General features: G+C 42.1%; 1 protein-coding gene across 4 annotated transcripts in view; it reads left to right on the top strand.

Moving 5' to 3' along the window:
- The first annotated feature begins 1341 nt into the window (after positions 1 to 1341).
- Positions 1342 to 20587, top strand: part of LOC137376426 (chondroitin sulfate N-acetylgalactosaminyltransferase 1-like) — a 159241-nt gene continuing 139995 nt past the window's right edge. For 3 of the 4 annotated variants that reach the window (XM_068044984.1, XM_068044975.1, XM_068045002.1), the window contains exon 1: positions 1342 to 1626. The gene's annotated coding sequence lies outside the window, so the exon portion shown is untranslated. Of the gene's footprint in view, positions 1627 to 6620; positions 6702 to 20587 lie in introns of those variants that run through there. The other variant, XM_068044992.1, reaches the window with a different exon arrangement.

A 20587-nucleotide genomic window follows, 5' to 3' on the forward strand; every position in this document is an offset into this window, starting at 1 on the left:
TTTTACCCCACCCTCCCTGATCATATGTTGGACCTCACCCCCTTCCCACTGAGGAATTTTTCAGATCTCAATTCTCCCCCACCAACTGAGCAGGTTTGTGGCCCTCAACCCACATCATACAAGAGGTTTTAGGCCCTCACCCAACCCCTTATCACCACTAATCAATATCTTGACCTAACACCCCTGAATGAATGAGATTTCTGCCCTTTCCCTGCTTTCCTACTTTGCAACAATGACTACACTTCCAAAGTATTTCATTGGCTGTAATGCACTTGGATAAATCCAGTGATTGTGAAAGGCGCTATATTAATGCAACTCTTTTTTGAAGAGCAAGATATCGAAATTTCATTCGGCCCCTTTACCCACTGCATATCCTGTTCCGTCTGGTGGTCGATGACTTTTCTTCCCCCAACCTTCCAAATGTTGTATCTCACAGAATATGCCAACTCTACTTCAGTTCCCTTTTTACGGTAAAACCTATCCTCACTGATTGCATTTCCCATCTCATCCCAGGCTGTATATTTCCTATCCTGAAGGCTATGTTATATGCCTCAATTCCCCTACCCCTACTGATCTCAATTCCCCTCTATCAAAACTCTCTTCCTCTTCTCTCCCTGTCCCTACTCTACCACTGCCCTCCAACTCCTCTCTGTGTCTTCGCCTTTCCTTCCTCTCCCCCTTCCTTCCTCTCTGCCTCCCCTCCCCACTTCTCTGCCCCGTTTATGGAAAAGCTGATATTTTCTCAGTGAAAATGAATCAACAAATTATGAAAAGTTCTACGAGCCAAGAGCAGGGAATTTCTAACTGTTGCCTTAAGATTCAATCTGTTCTTCAGTGGGTGTTACTGCAGACAAAACTCAAAGCGCAACTGCTCTTGATGGGAGAATATTTATCAGCTGTTTATTTGCTTCCCTGTTTATTTGATCAAAAATGCCAACCTAAAATCTTGAAATTGTCCAATGAAGCACAAATGCTGACATTTTTGATTCTTAGCCCAGGAAGGCTGCAGGTATCGTTCAGTGTACAGCAATAGTAATTCTGCATTTGTCTCCTATTGCGGTGCTTGAGGGTGACAGAATGTGCCAAGTTACAGCCAATTAGTTTAGTGACTCTCCAGTACGTCACTTGCTGCCATCGTTGGCTTTTATCTCTCACTCAACATCCGTTCCCTTCCTCACCATTTGACACATTAAAGATGCTCTTTAAAAATGGAAAATGAGTCACCGTTTTCAACTGTCGACCGGGTGGCACTTGCAGTAAAGCTGCTTCGAATTTCTTTAGCGATCTTTTTGGTGTGTTTTAAGATGGGCAGAGTTCAAGGCTAAGCAAAATAATAATAATTCATGTACCATATAGTCTTCAAGCAGTCAGATAAGCTCCTGGAAGAGACTGAACTACAGCTTTCCCATTGTGGGTGTGGCAATGCTGACGAATCCAGCAGCAAGCTCTCATTACACTGCCTCCTGTAATAGGAAACACCCAAATAGCAGGACGACAGAGGCTGCCTTTAATATTCCACCAGGCGATGTTGATGCCCTTTGGTTTCACTTGCACATTGCACCGGGGTTTTGTTCAGTGTTTACAAGATTCACACGGGGTTTTATTTTTAAACAACTGTTCTTTGAGGTAAGTGCAGGGTTGTGATCATTTTTAAGCACAAAATATCGCCAACTATAAAACGTTAATGATTTCAGGACTGCAGTGGAATTTTAACAAAACACAGGCTATTGTTAAGTGAAAATGTTCATGGTTTAAGGTATTTCCTATACATTTCCCTTGGTTCTTTTAAAGCATATTAAACACTGAATAGCTGCAGAATTATTATTGTTGCTGATTTATGCCGCTGCATGTTGGTGCGTTTGGAAAAGGGGAAGTGATTAACAAAACAATACCTTATCCTGTCCGTGTGTTGTGCAGTAATTCACAGTAATGAGGCACCGTCAAATAACGCAGGATTTACTGTACATTTCAGTGTGAATGTTGTTTATACAACTCCAAGAGAGAACAGAGTCTGATTTTAGTAGTCAGATATCAGGTTCCTGACCACAGTGTTAAAGACCTCGCAACTTTCTGGTTTGACAGGAGGTTGTCATTTTAAAGGTTGACAGCATTCAGCCCGATATTGTATATATATCAAGCCAAATACAAAAAAAATCAGAATAACGGTTAACAAACCTTCTGGTGCAAACCGAATCTTTGCACATGTTGAGTAGAACCCAGACACGAGCTAAGCAGTGTGGTTAATGTAGGAGTCTGTATAATGCAAGATGAGTGTCTGAATGTAAGACCCCATCAGGAACAAGGGTCGCTTAACTTAGAGCTGGAGTCACAATGCGAAGAGCGTATGAAAATATATCTTGCAGCTTTCTACATGTTGCGTTCCGGGCGATGGTGAGGGTGAATCTTGTTCTTTGGTGATGGGGTTTCACAGAGCTCTGCATTATCTTGCTATCTCCTCTCGCAAAGTAGCTCGAAGAAACAGGAGGGTGGGAGGGAGTACCATGCCCGTCTTATTGCCCTGACATCATTGTAATGCATGATTATGTTTCTAAAGTTCAATGGTCTGTAGCAATGTAAATGCAATGGGCGCCGGTGTGAGCTGGGCTGTGTCATCACGATTGCATCTGTATGGTCCAGACCTAAGCAAGATTCCCCCCGCCCTCCACACCCTGTCTGACACTAGTTCTGGACCAGTTCCTGGTGCAAAACTCCCACCTCATTGATTTCCAGGTTGTAAAAAGCCTGCAGAAAAGTATGGATGGTGTTCCAGAATTTACTTGGAAGTCGGAGCTTGACCAGCAACCAAAAACACAAGACTTCGTGATTTTCAGTCACTGAATTATAACCATAATTTACATTCAGTTTTACACAGTGCTGGGTGCCTTCTCAGTGAAAATGAGACAATGCTAGAGCAGAGGGTGCAAAAGCTTTCAATAATCTGCTTGCACGGAACTGAACTAAGTGACCCAGTGCAGTGAAGCCTGCAGTATTAAGGTCACAACCAAAAACCTTCCACCGGAGTATTCTGGCCTGGCCCCTATCTTGAGTTGGAATGAAATCTACAGGAGCTGTGCTACTGCATCTTACATCTCTATGCACTTCCTCTCATCTATATCAATTATTAATTCGTATGTCCACATTTATAATGGAAATTGCCTATGTAAACTCGTCACATTGTAATTACACCCTTCTACAGAGTGGCGATGCTATAGCACCATCACTGGCAGGAATGTGTAATTACAGCATGACAAGTTTACATAGGCAGCTTCCATTATAAAAATAGTCATAGGAATTTATAATGGGAATCTAAAAACAAAAACAGAATGTATGGCTTTAAAATGGCAACTGAATTATATCCACAGTCCTGGTCCAATTATTCTGTACCCTTTGACCCCGCTTCACCTTAAGACTACATTTGGTCCCTACTTGCTAAATGCAACACCACACGCAATCACTTTCTAACTAAATTAATAAGCTAGGCTGAGAATAAACCCATTGTTTCTCTTTTATTTAGGTTAGGAACATTGGAAAAAAACATAGGCCATTCAGCCCCTCAAGCCTGTTCCACCACTCAATTAGATCATGACTGATCTGTGTCTAGGTGATAGTATAGAGGGACATTGCGACTGCATGAAGTATGCAATTATGTATTTTATTCAAAATCTATATTGGCTATATTTTCCAAGATTTTGCTCCCATTGCACAGACTTGCTCAACAGTATAGATTGGATAATGAGGTGTGCCAGTCAGGGCACACCTCCAGTTAACCAGTTCTTAATTGATTCATACTGCAGTATGGCTTTGGCAACCCTCTGTAAGCTTATGCAGTGATTGTCAACAGGCTATTTGGCTGGGGAAATCATAGCAAAACCTCATCCTGTTCTTCACTTAACATTGAGCCATGCAATTTTCTGCAGGGGTCACTGCATAGCAGTCAGGAGCACTAACCCTTGCTGATTTCCATCCTCTTCATCCTTAATCTTAAAACACTGAGGTCCATGGTATCAATGCCACTGATGCCCTGGAGGTGATTAGCAACTCAACAAAGATCAGAGAATAACAAGGACTGAAGTTCCAGAACACTTGCTGCATTTACTCACAAAACCACTAAGGGGCATAATTTTCATTACTTGTAATACAAACTGAATTCTTACTTTCCATAAATTAAACTTCTTCTGACTTTTAAGGTCTCTAAATATTTACAGTACTGTTTGCCATTTTCCCAGCCACTTGATGCTTCTCCCACTTTGCTTGTCTTGTTCTCTGACAATCAGTTTAATGTTCCAGGGAAAGATTCTCTGCTTGATTTCTTGCCAGATGAGAGGTTAGAACAAACTTCTATCTCGTCAACATGTAAAATAAGGAATACATTGTGGCTACACACATTGGCTATTCACTTGCATGGGCAGTTTCTATTGGGAAATAAAGTTATCCTGCAGCATTATCCAGAGTATCACAAGATAATTCCACATGATGATGGTCATTCTGCCCAGTTTAGCTTGCCCACACAAAATAAAAATACTTGCTTTACCCACCACATCATCTATATCTCTTTTCAACAAATTTAAGATTTTCCTAAACATCTACTCTGAAGATCCTTCCAAGTGGTCATCTTTTGCATGAAGAAATTCTTATTGATATATGTACCAAATTGTCTTTTATTCAGTCTTGTTCTAGTATGCTGAGTTACCTTGATGTTGTGAATGGGATTTTCTACTCAATACCTGATGAACCTCTCAGTCACCTCTTTCCAGTTTCTTCAGGCTTTCCTTGTTACTTAATCCTTTAATGCTGTAAGCTGGCTCTGATTAGAGATACAGCACTGAAACAGGCCCTTCGGCCCACCGAGTCTGTGCCGAACATCAACCACCCATTTATACTAATCCTACACTAATCCCATATTCCTACCAAACATCCCCACCTGTCCCTATATTTCCCTACCACCTACCTATACTAGTGACAATTTATAATGGCCAATTTACCTATCAACCTGCAAGTCTTTTGGCTTGTGGGAGGAAACCGGAGCACCCGGAGAAAACCCACGCAGACACAGGGAGAACTTGCAAACTCCACACAGGCGGTACCCGGAATTGAACCCGGGTCCCTGGAGCTGTGAGGCTGTGGTGCTAACCACTGCGCCACTCGTGGCTCTTCTCTGTACCACGGCGATGGATTGGAAGTTCTGTTTATGTTGTAATGTCAGCTAGACCCGGAATAGTATCTCTCTGACCTCTGAGTCAGAAGTTTGTGGGCTCACGCCCCACTCCAATAACTTGACCACCAATTCTAGGCTGACACTTCAGCATTGTGAGGATGTGAAAGGTGCTACATAAATGTGAGTTTATGCTTTGTCTTTGATGACCATAGCTGAACGTAAGAATTGCTAAACAAAAAAAGCAAAGGTCCAACAAGTTCTCTTTCTACCATCCTGTAGTTGCATAGTACTCAAGGTATGGAGCGAGCTGGGCACTGTATCAGAATGGACAGTTGAACATGCAGTGAGATGGAAGCAAGCAGATGGAAACCCTGAATGCCAGAAATATTTTGCAAGTGAAAGAAAGGGAACTTTATAAAAACGGCTGCCATTAAATTAATAAGGGATAGGGGGATAGTGCAGGAAAATGGTGTTGAGGTAGAAGATCAGCCATGATCTAGCTGAATGGCAGATCAGGCTCGAGGGGCTGAATGGCCTACTGCTGCTCCTATTTACTATGTTCCTAATATTTGACTTAAACAATTTTCTTTAAAAAATGTTGCTGAATTCAGTAAAAGCAAATACAGTTTCTAAGGATAAGGTACATGACCTGTTCTGTTACATGATATGTAGATTGAGGACCTTGCATAGATTTGTACCATTAGATAGCCCAGTGCACTTAAGGATGACAGTGCTGGGAATTGGAGGGTAAGTTTGTCACGGGGCTTACTGGGCACCGGGTGTGGGTGAGATTGGTGGGGATAGGGAGACAGCTATGCTCTCCCTGGCTGTCTTTTGATTCTTAGGTCCCTCAAATTGTTGTGGAAAATTCTCAAACACAGCCTATATATCATCATAGCATTGCTGTGAATTGTCTTTAAAAAAAGGGAGTGTATAAATTATTTTTTTTTCAAATGTGCTGATTTTGGGTCACCGAGATGTTTTCTTGTTATTGTATGCGCTGAACTGCCGCAGTAAACAGTAAATTGGCCAAAGAAAAAAAAAATTGTTCTATGTAAAAGAAAAACCGCACAGGGCAGAGATTGACATTTTTCAAAAATAGTGCAGCAGCTGTTCTACCTGTTAGTAGATGAAACCATTTGTGTATATAGAATCATAGAATAATACAGCTTTGAAGGAGACCATTTGGTCTGTTGAGACTGTGCCAGCTCTTTTGAAGAGTAGTTCATAGGTTAATGATATTTCTGAAACTTTAATGACAAAACCTTTGCTCTGGCAGAGGATAACCACTTTGGAGTGAGCTTTTCTGCTGCTTTGAACTCACATCACTTCCACAGAGGTGCATTGCACAGATTTAACAAAATAATACCAAGGCTTAAATGGTTAAATCAGAGGATGGGTTACATTCCTTGAGTTTAGAAGGTTAATGTGTGATCTATTCGAGGTGGTTATCAAATCCCTTCACCATTTTGAGAGAAACTTATTTCCTTTGGTTGGGGAATCTGGAAAAAGGGAATGAAGTCAGGAAGCACATTGTCACACAAAGGTTAGTGGAAATCTGGAATTCTCTCGCCAAAAGACTGTGGATGCTGGAATAATTGACATGTTAAAGTTGAAAATTGATACTTTCTGGAGTTTGATCATGATTTTCTTTAACTTTTGGGAAATTTTTTTTTTAAAAAAATCTTTCGTACTGAGACCAGCACTATACTTAACCGAAGTGCTGCCAATCTTGGGACAGCTGGATTCTTGCTGCTCGCCTGGAATGGTCTTCGCAAAGGGGATACCCATTGTGCTGTATAATAATGGAAGAGGAGCTGCAGAAGCAAGAGGGTCTGAGAGTGAGGTGCCCTGGCACAATACAGCAGCCCACCCATGGTAACCTCTGTTGATTACACAGCAACTGTGTTTGTTTTACGCTGATTTTTATGTTCTGCCACAAGCAAATGAGCCTTCACAGAAAATTTGGGTGTAAGTTCCTGTCGGAAGATTGGTGTAGAAACCCAGGATAAATGTCTCTGTTGAATTAGCATAAATGGTTTTGAGAAAATCCTGGGCCAGTCACGCAGTTTGTTGAAGCCCCAAAACATGGTACTGAGGAGAGCGAGAGTGCAGGTTTGATAGCTCCATTTCTTTGAGTTCCTCTGTCATTATGTGAAGCATCCAATGGAGGCGAGTGAGACAGAGTAAAACATGGAGGCAAAGTGGACCTCAGACCACTCATCAGTTGGAAATATCAGTTGACACTTGTGGTTTGCAACTTGGGTTGTAAATGACTGCAGGAGCCTTATCAATAGTAACATGAGGCCATTGGTCTGGCCACATAAAAAAATGGCCCTGATCAATTCAGCAGTGGCCCAAGCACCCTTGCAGATTGTGCATGGCTTGTACCCTGCTAAATTACTTATCTGTGTTCCCATTTTAGGCTCATAAAATGGGTTTAATTTAGACTCCAATGTGTTCCGTGTCAGGTGACGTTGACATGCTATTGGAAATGATCCAGTGCAGAAATCTAAATGACCTGAGCAGTGATGTGAGGGCTTTATGGACTGCTTATTTTGGTGAATTGTTTTGCTTGCTCCATATGGTGAGACAGTTTGTATTCCAAATTCACCCGATTGCACAGCGGAGAAAATTGAATGCACCAATAGTAATGTTAATTTAACTGGGCACATGTGATCGTGTGCAGGATCTGTTGCTCTAAAGTTGGCTTTGTGACTTTGCGATTCTGATCATGGACTTTGCTTGATGTTGGACCAAAGCGAGCAATATGAATCATGTATTAAAATCTTTCAGGGTTGGGCTGATGGCTTAGAAACATACAAACAGGAGACTGTCATACAGCCCCACGAGCCTGCACCACCATTTGATTAGATCATGGTTGATCTGCACCTCAACTCCTTTTAGCTACCTCTGCTCCATATTTCTCAATACCCTTCCCTAGTAAAAATCTATCGATCTTAGTCTTGAAAGTTTCAATTGATCCAACATCCACATTTTTTGGAGGGGCAGAGAATTCTAGATGTGGCACAGTGGCGCAGTGGTTAGCACCGCAGCCTCACAGCTCCAGGGACCCGGGTTCAATTCTGGGTACTGCCTGTGCGGAGTTTGCAAGTTCTCCCTGTGACTGTGTGGGTTTTCGCCGGGTACTCCAGTTTTCTCCCACAGCCAAAGACTTTCAGGTGATAGGTAAATTGGCCATTGTAAGTTGCCCCTAGTGTAGGTAGGTGGTAGGGAATATGGGATTACTGTCGGGTTAGTATAAATGGATGGTTGTTGGTCAGCACAGAGTCAGTGGGCCGAAGGGCCTGTTTCAGTGCTGTATCTCTAAATAAATAAATAACCCCACTGTGTGATGAAATGCTTCTTTATTTCACACCTGAAAGGCCTAGCTAAGGTTGCTGGTGGCCAGAACAAGATATTGGCAAGTGGGAAGTGGTTGACATTTCCACTGAAGGCATTTTACCCTGGAACTCAAAAACATAACACTTTGAGAGCTGCTGTCCTCTGGCTTTTGGAAGCATATCCTTGGCTAGATTATAGCACTAATCCTGGTACTGTAACCACTCTCCTTGTCACTCATTGTTGTACCGGTGTTGTGTTCCACTCTGTTTACTTTCAATAAGCTCACCTACTCCATCTTTCTTGCCCCACTGATGCAAAGCCATTTGCTTTGGCTCCATTTTGCTCATCATAGCTTTAATTAGAGTGCTCCCTTTTATATAAGTCACTTCAGAACAGAAAGTTCCTTGTTCCTTGCAAAGGGTTAAACCTGCTTTAGATTACTGTTGTCTGTTGACACTTAAAGCTGTGCTTGTTCTTGAAAGGAATCATTTTGAACTTCAGAATTAAAATAAATTATGCACCAGAAATGATCTTTGTCACACATTTATTTGACAGTTGACTAGTCTACCTGAGATAAATAGTTCCCACAAAGCCTGCGTTTATATATTAGAAGCAGCAATCTGAATTCCCTGCTGGGGATAAGTGTTTCTCTGAAGTGATATTTAAAACTAACTTCCTTTGCACAGATTAGAGAAGAACCTACTCTGTATTTTTTTCTCCCACTGTTTCCTGCAGAAATGTCATCCACATGTTTATGATAATCTTCATATCAGCAGACATTTGCCCTCCATGTTGATCCCCACCTGCTTTTTTTTGCAGAGTTTTCATTCCTGCTACAAAAAATATTTCTATTTACATAACTCTTTTCGCAACCTTAGGATGTACCATATCACTTTATGGCCAACAAAATACTTTTTGAAATTTAGTCACTGTTGTAATGTAGGGAACACGGCAACCAAATTGCACACAGCAAGATCTTACAAACAGCAATGAAATAATGACCAAATCATCTGGTTTCATGATGTCAGTTGAGTGCTAAATGTTGGCCAAAACACTAGGGAGAACTCCCCTGTTTCTCTTCAAATAGTGCCATGGGATCTTCTTCATTCACCTGAGACGGCAGACGGGGCCTCGGATTGACATCTCATTCGAAAGACAGTACAGCACTCCTTCAGTACCGCACTGAGGTGTCTGCATCCATTTTGTGCTCAAGTCTCTGGCTTTGGGACTTGAACTTGCAACCTTCTGATTCAGAGGTGAGAGTGCTACTCAGTGAGACAGCAGAAGAGGAGGACAATCCCCACTGAGCTCATGGGTGAGCAGCAAGATGATTTTCACTGTTTTGCATTACGTTTCTAATCCATATCTTAATTTTGAGGTTGGGTGATTTATGTTCTTTGACCCTGTAGTTGGGAGCACCTGACAACTGGTACCATTAGCCGAGCTGTAAAGATGAATTGGACACATGCCTCAGACTCTTCTACTGACCAACTGGGGGAGGCGGTGGCGTAGTCGTAATGTCACTGGACTAGTAATCCAGAGCCCAGGCTAATGCTCTGGGGTCATGGGTTGATATTCCACCACAGCAGATGGTGAAATTTGATTTCAATTAATAAATCTGGAATTAAAAAGCTAGTTTAATGGTGATCGTGAAACCATTGTTGTAAAAACCCATCTGGTTCAATAATGTCCTTTAGGGAAGGAAATCTGCCGCCTTTACCCGGTCTGGTCTACATGTGACTCCGGCAGCACAGTAACGTGGTTGACTCTGAAATGGCCCAGCAAGCCACTTAGTTGTATCAAACCACTAAGAAACCTACTGCAGCAGTTCAAGAAGGCAGCTCACCACCACCTTCTCAAGGGCAATTTGGGATGGGCAATAATTGCTGGCATAGCCAACAGCACCCACATCCCACAAATGAATGTAAAAAAATCTCACAGGAGCTCGATCTGTGACTCCGCTCCCTCTCTCCCCAGTCTTGGCATTCAGCCAAAGTTTGAGCCGAGAAACACTCCCTCACATCACTGTAAACCGTGGCCTGTTGCAGAGAATTGCAGCAAAGAGACCTTGAATTTTAACATCTAAAAGGATCTTAAAAATTGTACTAACTTCATCACATGCCCTGGGAGTATTGAGAAAGCTGCATCAACACAGTGTGGCCTTGCCGCATAAAGTAACTGATTCACATTAGCCTTATTTCATGAAGTGCGCCAGCTGGTTAGTAGGACTTACTGTATGATGCAGGAAGCAGGGACGGGGGAGTCAAGTGGAGATACAACAAACATATTCTTTCTACCACCAAATCGGCTGTTTGTTTCTTTAATGTGCTTGCAAGTTGCCTCACTATAAAATGGTTGTAGCTCGTTCTAAAAGGATTGTGATATAAGCCTGATTCACAGAATCACAGAATTGTTACAGCACAGGAGGCCATTCAGCCCATCGTATCCACATCAGCTCTCTGAAAGAGCAACACACTTAGTGCCATTCCCCCGCCTTCTCCCCGTAAACCTGAACATTCTTCCTTTTCATATAACAGTCTAATTCCCTTTTGAATGCTTCAATTGAACCTGCCTCCACTACACTGTCAGGCAGCGCATTCCAGACCTTAACCACTTGCTGCATGTCACTTTTGCTTCTTTTACCAATTACTTTAAATCTGTGCCCTCTCGTTCTCGATCCTTTCATGAGTGGGGACAGTTTCTCTCTATCTACACTATCCAAGCCCCTTATGATTTTGAATAACTTTATCAAATCACCTCTGAGCCTTCTCTTCAAGGAAAACAGAACTAAATTATCCAATCTATCTTCATAACTGAAGTTCCTCATCCCTGGAATCATTCTCATGAATCTTTTCTGTACTCTTTCCAATACATTCACATATTCCTAAAGTGCAGTGTCCAGAACTGGACACAATACTCCAGCTGAGGCCAAACTAGTGTCTTATACAAGTTCAACATAACCTCCTTGCTCTTGTACTCTATGCCCCTATTAATAAAGCCTAGGACATTGTATGCTTTATTAACCACTCTCTCACCTGTCCTGCCCACCTTCAATGACTTATGCACATATACACCCAGATCCCTCTGCTGCTGCAACCCCTTTAGAATTGTTACACCCCCTTTAGATTTGTGATTCAGTTGGATTTAATTGTGTAGCATCTGGTCTCAGTGTTGGTTAATTCATATGGACGTGCAACTAATGTGTTTACAGCAGATTTTTAACTTCAGCTAGATTATTCTTAAATAAAACCTATGATAGTACTGTTTTTCCTTAAAAAAGAAAGACTTGAAAGATTTATGTAGCGCTTTTCATGACCACAAGACGTCCCAAAGTACTTTACAGCCAATGAAGTACTTTTGAAGTATAGTCACTGTTGTAACATACAAATTGCGGCAGCCAATTTATGCACAGCAAGTTCCCACAAACAGCAATGTGATAATGACCAGATAATCTATTTTTGTGATCCTGCTTGAGGGGTATATATTGGCCAGGACAGTGTGCTCTTCTGCGAAATAGCGCCATGGGATCTGTTACGTCTACCTGAGATGGAAGACGAGGCCTCAGTTTAACATCTCATCCGAAAGACAGCAGGCTAGACTTTTGTTTTGGGGTCGGGACCCCGATGTTGGGTGAATTTCAGGTTCCCGCCCCTGTGTTGCGTTGGCATCAGCCCGATGGGATTTCTGCAGCCATGGCCAATTAATGGTCAGGGACGCGCTCACCATCCAATTAAGGATGGCGGGTGGGCTCCTGAGGCTGAAAGGTCGATAGGAGGCCCTCCAGCAATGACACATTGGCAGCCCCACTTTTCGAGATGGGAGCTGCCAATGTAGGGGCAGCCCCTCCATTGGATAGCCAGTGGCCGCAGCTCTAGGCCGATTGCGGGTACGGTGGTGGGGGGATGGGGTCGGGGGTGGGGGGGGGGAGCGGGTGGTAGGGTCGCTAGCGGGATTCCAGTCAGCTTCTGCTGAGTGGTCTTATTAGGCCATTTAATTGTCCTAATAGGTTACCCGCCGCTAGCGGCTGGGTGGCCGTCACTCCTCCCCAGGCATTCCGGGCAAAAATGGCCCGGAGGCAGGAACGTGCGGGCAACCCAGTACGCTGTTCATTGACGTCAATTTTCGGGCCTTCCCGCATCTGAGGGGAATCGAAAATTCTCCCCAGCGTCTCCAAATGTTGCTGTTCTCCTTCAGTACTGCACTGGAGTGTCAGCCTTGATTTTTGTACTCAGGTTCTAGAGTGGGACTTGAACCCACAATCTAAGGCAACAGTATTTAATTTTCTTTTTCAATCAGGAAGGGAAATTAATGGTGTACAGTCAAAGTCTGGCCCCTTAAAACAGCCTCACTAAAATTCCCAGTCCTGACTAATTTGAATTCCATTCTTCTCAGTGGGCAGGTTTTTTTCCCCATTCGACCGAGAGATTAAATTCAGAAATGTCATTCTTTAATGTGCTGATGGGCTAATAATCATGGAAATGATAGTGACTGTGGACACTTCTGCAGTCTTGGTTGCAATAATCACTCACAGGCACGGCTTCCTTCTGAATGAAGTTGGGAACTCTGATGCAGAGTAGTAGCAGTATGGATCAAACAGGGTTAAACATATTAAAGTCTGCAAAAGCACAAGTTTGTTGTAACTTCATTTCTTGCCCTCCTCCACAACCAGTTTCTGTAGAGTTGCCTGCATCATACATCAATTCCTAACATAGGACAGCTGCAGTCCATGAAACAAGGTTACTATGAACTGGTTATAGTATATTGTATGCTAATGCCAATGCCCACTTGTCCCACATTGCAGGTATTGTATTGTTTTACCAGCAGGGCATGAACTGAAGTTGTTACAAACTCTAATTCTGTTTGACACTGCAATGGATCCTTGAATATTCAGCATTGTGCAGTGAAGCCCACTGCAGTTTTTGCAGAAAGTGATTATTGGCCTTAAATTTGGCAGGAGCTGAGTGTTCTGCCTGTTTTGGCACAGACCCATTGGTTGGCTGACTGTTTTATTTTCCACAGTATTTGATTAGATCTGACAATGAGGTGAGAATTAATGGAAATATTGGGTGCTATTGAGTTGGGGAAGGATGTAAAATTCTGTTTAGCTGACACATATAGGCAATAAACTGCAGTGTAACTACGCTGTGTAATTCTTCAATTGGTTCCTGAAAGGGAACATGTCCCTAATTGCAGACCTGTGTTTAGGGAAGAGGCAGAGTTCCGAGTAAAAGTACATTCAAATATTGTGCCAACTTTAGCACAGATTTAACAGTGAAGGCTTCCAGGCTACTTGTGTCTACATTTAATTTCAAAGTAAAACATTAACAGAAAAAAGGAGGAGGTAAACTGAAGAGGAAGTGGTTCCTTATCTGCTTAGAATCGTAAAATGTTGCAGTACTGAAACAGGCCATTCAGCCTATCAAGTCTACACTGTTGTTTTCTCCATCAGTCATTTGATCTAATCCACTCTCCTGTTAATTTTTCATACTCTTTAGTATCCCACCTATTATAATCCAACTTCACTACTTGTTAATAGTCCGTGTTTTCAAACAGCTATGCTTACTGCTGATGGTCCTGTAATCCCAATATCCACCTTCTCTCAGCTCAGTGATATCACTCTCGCCTCTGAATCGGAAATGCTGGGATTAAATCCTAATCCAAGTATTCAGCACATAACCTTGGTTGACTAGTGCAATCTTTAGGAAATGCTATGTTGTCAGAGGTGCTGTCTGTTGAATGAGACATTAAACCAAGACCCCATTTGCCCATTCAGATGAGCACAAAAGATCCCAAAGCACAATGGAAAGACAAGCAGGGAGGTTTGTTCTGGTATCCTGACCAACAGTTCTCTCTTAACTGACAACCATCAACACAGATTATCTGGCTATTAATTTCTGTTTGTTGGACATTGCTATATGCAGTATATTTGTCTGAAAAACAACAGTGACTACACTCCAAAAGTAATGTATTGGTTGTAATTCACTTTGGGATGTTCTATAGATGTAAAAAGTGTTATTAAAAATGAAAATTCTTTTTCCTTCTCTCTCATTCCCTTTCTCTCTCATGTTCTCTGATCCTGTCTAATATGTTAGCCGTTTTCTCACTCTGCACACAAGCTTGCCTCCTTCATCACTTTGCAGTCCTACTCCATCCTTGCTACTAAAATGCCCATAAAAAACCTTTTCAATTTCCTCTTGCCTTTTTCTAATTTCCACTCAGTACTTCCTCTGCCTTCCTTTATGTAATTTAACTGTCTTCTTTATATTTCTCCTCCCTTTATTCTGTTACTACCTGCCCTGCAAGTGTTTAAATTATATTTTGTATTTTTTAAATATGAAACTTGATCTGATCTCCCTATTCACCCATGGTACTCCAGCCTTCAATACCCACTGTTTCTCAAATGTACTTGATTTTCACCCCATCAACCTCCAGTTGAAATACTTCCCATTGCTAAAAGAAAGAAAAAGAAAGACTTGCATTGAAATAGCACTTTTCATGACCACCGAACGTCTCAAAGCACTTTACAGCCAATGAAGTACTTTTTTTGAAGTATAGTCACTGTTGTAATGTGCACAGCAAGCTCCCACAAACAGCAATGTGATAATGACCAGATAATCAGTTTTTGAGGGATAAATATTGGTGAGGACACAGAGATAATGCTCCTGATCTTCTTCAGAATTGTGGCATGGGATCTTTGACATCCCCTCGAGTAAGCAGATGGGGCCTTGGTTTAACGTCTCATCCGAAAGACAGCACCTCCAACAGTGCAGTGCTCCCTCAGTACTGCACTGGAGTGTCAGCCTTAATTTTTGTACTCAAACCCTGGAGTGTGACTTGAACCTTGAACTCAGAGGTGAGAGTACTACCAACTGAGCCACAGCTGACGTTTACTGCCAATTTTTGCTTCCACTTGATGAGGGTTAGTTCTTTTTGTATCTCACTATAATTTGCTTTCCTCCCTCCCCGTGCTATGCCTCCACATGAGTCTTCTTCCCCTGTTCCTGGTATTGTCCCCACTTTTCTTTGCCTGTCTCACCATTCCTCTTTAGTTGTGGAGTGACCACCTCTGACACGAACTCCAAGGACACTTCCTCCTCTCATGTAGTGCAGAGTGTCTCCAATTCTTTCTTCAAAATCAGTAACTGGACACTAATAGCTTCCAGAACCTTCCATGTCACACACGTTCCTCACAACACAGGTTCCCCTGCCCTGCTAACTTCAATGAGTCCAATCAAATAATCAAAAGTACTTTCAAACCAGCTATGCTTCACTGCCAAGCTCAGCTGAGTCCTCACTCTGCTGGCCTCTCAAAGTTGATTGTCTCCACTTGTATGATCTACTTAAGGCCTCTCCAAACTACATTGTGAACACAAACAAACATCCAATTCAAGCCACTTTGAAACCAGACATTCAATGAAAATCATAGCCAACCACACGCACTTTCACATCTAATTAATGGTTAGTTTGTCAATCAGATTCATCAGTGTTTGCAAAAATGTAGCCCCAGTTAACTGCTAACTAGTCCAAATTTGTAATACCACACCCTTCATCTGGCCAAGTTCGGATCAAACTCCCTGTCCATGCTCAGTTGCCTCCGTTCTTCACTGGTCACTCAATATTTAATCATTTCCCACAATCCCACCACACCCAAGTTATTGTCCTGTTACAATGAATAAAGTGTTACTTTGTGTAGCAACAGCAGAGTTGGAAGTGTTTCACCTTGAACCACTTGGCTGGATAGCGTGGATTTTATCTTGTTGCCAGAGAGCTGGTACCTTGTATAGGAATTTGATTCAGATAGTGACTGTCTGCCTCAGGGGCAAGCAGGAGAGAGATTTGAGCAGATTCTTTTTAGGATCAAGTTGCCTCAGTGATTTTTCCTGGCAATGGGATATTTGATGCACCCGGAGATATTTTTCTAGGTTATAGGCACTATGTTGAGTCAATCCTCTGTGGCAAACTATAAGCAGGTCCATAGTACTCCAGAGCATTGTCAATGACAGACTAGCTGGCCTGGTTCAGTAATGGAACCTGTTGCTAGGAGTCAGAGTACTTCCCTTCAAAACAATATTCTATTAGGAAGAGTGAAAAAAGCTGGATAATCAGCGGGGAAATTATGAACATTCTGCTGAGAGGCTGTGCTGTTGTAGCTGGTTTTTACAATTCCCTGACATCATTTTGGTGCCCTTACGATGATGTTAATTCGGGAATTCCAGGATTCTGAGCCAGTGATGATGAAGGAACTGTGGTAAATATCTAAGCCAGAAAAGCATGTGACTTCAATTGATGGTATTCCCAAGACCTTGGGACACTTTTCCATGTCAAACGTCACATTTGCGAGAAGTGTGGCAATGAAAAACATACAGACTCAAACTGAAGAATTATTTTTAAAAATTGACTTTGCCTTTTAAAAAATAAATGGACAATGCTTGAAAAGATGGCTACATGTGTATTTGATCATTGCCACACTGTCTGTTTAGAACAAGGGATACCTCACTGGGTATTAATTTTTTTATTTGTTCATGGGATGTGCGCATCGCTGGCAAGGCCAACATTTATTGCCTATCCCTAATTGCCCTTGAACTGAGTGGCTTACTAGGCCATTTCAGAGGGCATTTCAGAGTCAACCACATTGCTGTGCGTCTGGAGTCACATGTAGGGCAGACCAGGTAAGGACAGCAGATTTCCTTCCCTAAAGGTCATTAGTGAACCAGATGGTTTTATAACAATTGACATGGTTTCATGGTCACCATTAGACTAGTTTTTTTTTAAATTCCTGATTTATTAATTGAATTCAAATTTCACCATCTACCGTGGTGGGATTCGAACCCATGTCCCCAGAGCACTAGCCTGGGTCTCTGGATTACTACTACACCACTGTCTCCCCATTATACACATTCTGAAACATTCCTGAATTGAGTGGGATCTACTGAAACAAAGAAGGTATGAACTGGAAACATCATAACTGAATTTTTCTCATTCTGGGCCATTGTGTAATCACCATGGGGGAGAGACCAAAATGACTCCTGGCAGGATCTGATATGAGAAACCTTTTCCTTTAAAAAGGCAGCCCTTGAGGCAGAAAGAGAGAAAGACACCCAGAAAGAAGCATCACCAGAGCTGGGAGAAAATCCAGAAAGCCAGAAGGGAAGGTGCCCTGCTGTAAATTCTACATGTCCAACTAGTGCAACAGTGATCCTCTGTCTTCAAACTGAACTTTCAACCTACAGGGAAATCTACAAACACCTCAGGCCTGCAACCAATGAGAACTTGACCTCTGAGAGAATTCAACAGACTTACCTTGAACCCTGAAACCCTACCTCACTTAAAAATCACTAACCCCTTTTTCCCTCCCAGTCTTTTGTGTGTGACAGTGTACGTGTGAGAGTGTGTGTGTATGCGTCAGTGGATGGGGTTGCGACAATTTCGGGATAAGGCATATTGCTCAATAAATAATTAATCTTCTGTTTTAAACCTAAAATTAATCTGTTGCTGTCTATTTATTTGACAAATAAAACACAAAGGGGTTAAACCCTAATAAAAACACTTGCTGCAGTCAGGTGGGAGTTAAACAGTGGGAACCACCCACACCTCTCACCACGTGGTTATAACATAAGGCATTACAAAATTGCAAGTTGTTATATATACTGGTTTTGAGAAAAGAAATGTTACCTGAGAACAGCAGCAAAGAACTTGCATGGCATTTTCACATCTGCAGGACATCCCAAAGCATTTTCAGCCAAGGAATTAAATTGGAAGTGTGATCACTGTTATTTTAGCAGGCAAACATGGCAACAATTTTGTGTGTGGCAAGGCCCATTAAGCAGCAATGAGTGAATGACCAGTTAATCTGTTTTTACTGATGTTGGCTAAGGGATAAATGTTAGCCAGCACATCCCCACTTTTCTTCAAATAGTGCTATTTTTTTCCATCCAACTGAGGGGCGGGTGGCGGGGGGGGAGGAGTGGTGGCAGAGAGTAGGGGGCCTCATTATCATAATTGTCCTTTGAATGATGGCACCTCTAACAGTGTAGCACTCCCTTTGTGTTGTTGGCCTAGATTGTGTGCGCAGGTCCTGCAGTACGGGTCAAAACTGTAATCTAACTCTGAAGTGAGAGTGCTACCCTTGAGGCAAGGTCACTTCTCTATGGCTTGTATCTTAATTTGATTTTTGCAAAATCTAATAGGTGTGTTACATGCATAACTTCAGTCCTTTCACTACAGGTTGATTTGAATCCCAAAGAGCTGTTAGTTTCTTAGCTCTCTGCTCTCAGAGGTACATTTTATATGGGAGGAGAGAATCATTAGCAGATGTCAAGCCACAAAAGGAACTCTTAAAAAAAATCAGCAAACCATTAGAACAGTTTTAAGTGCTTAAAAGCTCTGATGGGCAGGAAGTTAATTTTCTACTTTTTGCTATCAGTGAAAGTACTCGATGACAACCGTGGACGCCATAAACCCTTGCCCGACCAGTCCGCTGTCTTCTAATGGTTTACAGTAAAATGGAATATTGTAAAACTGATAAGCTATGTCTGCTCAGCTCTCTTGATGCTGCTGTCATCTCTCAGCCAGTTGGTCATGGGATCATGCTCTCCTCTGGCACTTGAGTGCACAGTCTTCACTAACACTCGTATATTGCTGGCAGAATGTACTTTCTGGAAATTTGCTGGGTAGAAGTTGGCTACTGGATTTCCTACATAACAAACAGTAACTTCAGAATAATCCATTTTGTGTGAAATGTCTTGGGATGGTTGCGAGATGTAACAAAGTACTATGTATATGCAAGTTTTTTCCTTTTCTGTACCTTGGTCTGTGTGTATTGGCTGCTTGCCTTTGTGAGTACTGACCTTTTTTTTTATTATCGACTGACATTAATTATTAATGGTTTATTGATTGATTTATAATGACTTATGCAGTATGTGCAGTGGCAGTTTACATCACAACACTGAAGCCAATGATAGTGGAGCTATCATTTTGCTGTCTTTCTTTCAACTTAAATTGCAGCCATGGATACAAGGTGAAGTTCACCCGAGTTCACATTTGTCACATCAGCAAACATTCCTTCCCACGTTGAACCATTGTCAGAAATCTGTTTTCCGCTTGCACGGCATTGACTCAGTTTTTTAGTGAGGCTCCATCTTTTACAACTTGCCAACACCAGACATGAGTAGACCACAGCGGGGTAGAATTTCCGCTTTGGGCGCAATGGAGAAATCGATCTGGAAGCTTTCATTTTTTTCCCCCGGGGCCTAGCCTAAAAATGACCACAATCGGTTTGGTGGGATTATGAACTCGCAACTGTCAGGTTACATGGAATCACACAGAATCCAGAGCACCGAAAGAGGCCATTCAGCCCAACTGAACTGAGGCGATGTTTATATTTCACACAAGCCTCCTGCTGCTCCAATTACCTCTTCTCATCCTGCCCTCGTGTGCCTCTATTCCTTTCTCCCTCATGTGCATAGTAAGCTTCCCCTTAAATGCATCAATGCCATCTTTATCAACCACTCCGTGTGGCAGTGAGTTCCACATTCTCACCATCCTCTGTGCAAAGACATTTCTCATGAATTCTTTGTTTGATCTGTTAAGTGACTGTATATTATTGTTCATGGCCCCTTCTTCTGGACAAGTAGAAACAGGTTCCCCACGTCCACTCTATTGAACCCCTTCATAATTTTAAAGACCTCTGTATCAAGTCTTTTTAACCACATAAAAGAGCATCAGCCTGCTTAATCTTTCCTGATAGTCACATCCTCTCAAATCTGGCAATCTTCTTGTCAATATTTTCTGCATTTTTCCAGTGTTTTAATCTCCTTTATGTACTATGGAGCCCAGAACTGCATACAGCACTCCATTATGTTCTAACCAAGGTTCTATATCGATTTAACATTACCGACTTGTTTTGTATTCTTTTCCTGTAGAAACAAATGCTGTTGCTTTGTTTGCACTCTTTTGGGCCTTATCAATTTGTGTACAGTTACTTTTAGTGATTTATGTGGCCCATTCCCAGACCTCTTTGTTTTTCTAACCCCATTTAGTTTCTTACCTTCCATGGATTAAGTGGCCTCCAACTGGGTTTACTCATCC

Source organism: Heterodontus francisci, chromosome 1 (genome assembly GCF_036365525.1).
Source record: "Heterodontus francisci isolate sHetFra1 chromosome 1, sHetFra1.hap1, whole genome shotgun sequence".
Classification (NCBI taxonomy): domain Eukaryota; kingdom Metazoa; phylum Chordata; class Chondrichthyes; order Heterodontiformes; family Heterodontidae; genus Heterodontus; species Heterodontus francisci.